The following is a 4,226-nucleotide window of genomic DNA, read 5'->3' as shown; positions in this document are numbered from 1 at the left end:
GTTAACACATGAATACTACCTAAGACAATCTACATATTCAATGCAATATCTACTAAAATCTCAATGATTTTTTTTTTTTTTGCAGAAATAGAGAAATTCATTCTAAAATTCATATGGAATCTCAAGGGACCCAGAATAACCAAAATGATCTTGAAAAAGAAGAATGAGATTGAAGGATTCATACTTCCTGATTTCAGAACTTACTACAGAGCTACAATACTGACATAAGGTGTGGTACTGGTATAAAGACAAATATATAGATCAGTGGAATAAAGAGTCCAGAAATAAATCTATATGTATATAGTCAAATGATTTTTGAAAATGATTTTTGACAGGAATGCTAAGACCATTTACTGGAGAAAGGGTAGTTTTTTCAACAAATAGTGTTGGGAAAACTGCATATCCACATGTAAAAGAAAGGTGTTAGACTCTTAGTTCATATACAAAAATTAGCTCAAAATGGATCAATGATTTAAAAGTAAGAGCTAACATTCTAAAACTCTTAAAAGAAAACAGGGAACAACTTCATGATATTGGATTGGCAATGATCTCTTAAGTATACCACCAAAATCACAGGCAACAATGAAAAATATATTAATATCCTGCATAAAAAGAGCTTGTACAACTCAATAACAATAGCAAAAAAAAAAAAAATCCTAATTTAAAAACCAGAGAAAAGACTTAAAGAGATTTCTCTAAAGAAGATATACAGATGGCTAATAAGCACATGAAAAGATGCTCAACATCACTAATCGTTGGGGAAGTGCAAATCAAAAGCATGAGATATTACTTCACATCTATTAGGATGTTTATTACAAAAAAAAGGGAAAGAAAAGAATAGGTGTTAGGAAGAACATAGTGAAATTGAAATCCTCATATGTTGCTGGTAGGAATATAAAATGGTACAGCCACTTTGAATAAGTTTTCCAGTTTCTCAAAATGTTAAACATGGAATTGCCATCTGAACCAGCAATTCCACTCCAAGAGAAATGAAAACATATGTCCCCACAAAACCTTGACAGAAATGTTCATAGTAACATAACTCAGATTATTCAAAATGGGGAAAAAATAAATGTTCATCAGGTAATTAATAGATAACCAAAGTATGTTATATTCATACAATAAAATAATATTGTTATAAAAAAGAATAAAGTACTTACACATGCTATTCCATAGAAAAATTTTAAAATACTATGCCATGTGAAAAATGCCAGACACAAAAAAGCCACATATTGTATGATTCTGTTCATATGAAAAGTCTAGAATAAACAAATCCTTAGAATGGAGTTTGACTAGTAATAGGTACAGAGTTGCTTTTGGGCACAATGAAGATGTTCAGGAATTAGATAGTAGTTATGCTCACACAACTTTGTAAATATAATAAAAATTACTTTAAAATTGTATACTTTATGAGTCAATTATATATGTGAATAATATCACAATTTAGAAGAATGTATAGTGCTTAATAAAACCCAGATCAGATATACTTGGCTCAATTCAAAGGACATACACATGCCAGCTATACTGGCATCTGAGCTTTCTCTATTACTCTCCCAAGAAGACTAAGTCAAGACTGTTGCTGATAACCAGGGCTGCCACAAACAGGTCAGAGCCTGAGTGTAAAAAAGTACCCCCATTGCATTGATGGTTGACAGGCTAGAACCTTCACGTGATATTGCACTCATTTGTAACACTGTAGCCACAGAATCCTTTCCAGATCACCAGACCCAGAAATTAGTATTTACCTGTCTGGCTTTATTGGCCCTATTGTTAGCTTGGTGAAGGGATGGATATAAAAGACCAAGCCACCAGAATAATATTATATTTCCAAATAGTACTGCAGAAAGCTGATATTTTAAATTTATTTATTCCTATATAGCTCTTGTCCAAGTGAGCCCCTCTTTAATCTCCTGAATGTATGAAAGTAGAGCTCAGCAATCTAAATATTTCTCTGGCAATTCTTTAAACTTACGTTTGACAACCATTGAATCTTTTTTCCCTCTAACTTTATATTTTGAAAAATGTCAAATCTATAGAATATTGAAAAATATGTAGCGCAAAGACTGCTTATATAAAGTATGTTTATATATATGTTTTAGATTACATTCACTCATTATTAACACTGCCACATTTTCTATTTTCACTCTTTAATCACTTTGAGAGCAAGTTGCAGTCATAATGACACTTCAAATATTTCAGTCTGTATCACCTGAAAACAAAGACATTTTCCCTTATAACTAAAATTCAATTGTTACACTCAGGATATTTAAATATTATTAAATATGCAATTTGTATTTCTATTCCCCAGTTGTCTCGATAATGTCCTTTATAGCTTTTGGAGTTTTTTGAATCCAGGACCCAGTCAAGGTTCACAAATTGCAATTAGTTGTCACATCTCTTTAGTCACCTTTAATCCACAATAGCTCTCTCATTATTTTGTTTGTTTTCAAGTCATTGATATTTTTAAAGAAAATGGGATAATTTTTTTGAAGACTATTTTTCAATTTGGATTTTCTTTATTATTTCCTGATGATTAGACTTAGGTTAGGTTGACCAGTTCTGTCAAGTTTATGTATGTCCATCTGTCTGTTATTGGTAATGATAGGTTTTATCACTTTGCCTGGTGATCACACATTCTCTACTGTAAATGTGTTTTTCCTTTGTAATTAATAATCTGAGGATGATATTTTGAAACTATTCTTATGCAGAAGAATTTTTAACCAGCCTACTACAATTAATTTGACAATCATAGATCTTTGTGTAATTTTTGTATTTATAATAGAATCATTAAACTTTGAGTTTAATTGTAATATTTCCTTCTTGATATTTCCTTTGTATCTTGAATATTAGTCTCAAAGTCTAATAAAGCCATCCTTCTTTAATACTAATTTTTGTATATAAGTAAAAATTAAAATATATATACAGTTTTATCTCCTAAATAATTTCAGGTTTCCAAAAATTAGTGTTTGACAGAAAATATCTTCTAATCCACAGTTCTCTAAATCACTTTAATTTTTTAAGTGTGATAAACAGGCTGCCAATATGTTTATCTTTGTATTCCAGTTCTCTTATAAATAGAAAAGTTATTTTATTCCGCTTCATAAATCCTATGGATGTTGAACAATTTTATAGAATGACTGATTCATTTTTTTTTTTTTTTTAGTAAATGAAAAGATAATGCATTTTAGCTATCTTTCAAGCATTGCTGTTGCTATGGAATTCACACTCATACAGATTTTAGATACAGAGGAGCATAATATGACAAAGGCAATATCTAGCATTGACTTTGAATGTACCTCATCCCATCCCTATTTTATACACATAGATATTTGACTATTTAATTTTGCATGTTCAAATAAGATGATCTATTTGGCTGTAATGGACATGTTTTATTGTAACAAACTGCAAATTTCTCACTTATTTTATTCAACCCTACCTCATCATGTCTCCTACAATGCCAGGTACTCTAAGAGACTTCAAGTATGAACAGAGTTCTATTATTTAAGGGGTAGTGAGATTTATTTTCCTTCAAATAGATGTTTTAGCTTAGAAAGCATCCAATTTTCTCCATAGGTCCTTCCCACTGGTTGAGTTTCTCTCACTATCATGTTGATCTCCTTGGTAAATGACTGACTAGCAATTGGAATACACATTAGCTCAGTCATTACCAGCCTTTGCCAAGCAGGAGGCCAGGGCTGCTACACTTGGCTTTGTCAGAGCCTGAAGAGTGTGCTAATGCAAGGAGGCATCACTCAGGAGTGATTAACATCATCCATTGGTCCCACTTCCACGCCATAAACTAGCACCACTGCACTAAAGTCTCTCAGCATTTCGCTGCTCCATTTAAGAGATAGATGCTAATAAAGTTCAATATGACAAATATTTATTAATCACAAAATACAATGTTAAGCACTGCTGGAGATAATAAATGCACTCCCTCTCTTCAAGTAAATTATAAGCCAATTAAAAAAATAGGATATATATGTATTTTTAAAAAATAGCCTTATTACATCTCAGATTGTGGGAGATGCCAAAAATCAAAGTCATAAAAAAACTATGAAAATTTGATAAAAGAAAGAGAAAATTATCCATTAAATTGAGAGCTCAGAACTACCCCTCCAGGTGTCCCGAGAATATGGGATTTTCTGAGGACACAAGATTATAGGAAAGCTTCTGGTATAAACTGCTGAGAGAATCACAGCTTTTAAGTAGCAGATAACACGTCA

Source organism: Pteropus vampyrus, unplaced genomic scaffold (assembly GCF_000151845.1).
Source record: "Pteropus vampyrus isolate Shadow unplaced genomic scaffold, Pvam_2.0 Scaffold55, whole genome shotgun sequence".
NCBI lineage: Eukaryota > Metazoa > Chordata > Mammalia > Chiroptera > Pteropodidae > Pteropus > Pteropus vampyrus.
The sequence above is the reverse complement of the archived record's forward strand: the minus strand, read 5'-3'. Positions refer to the sequence as shown.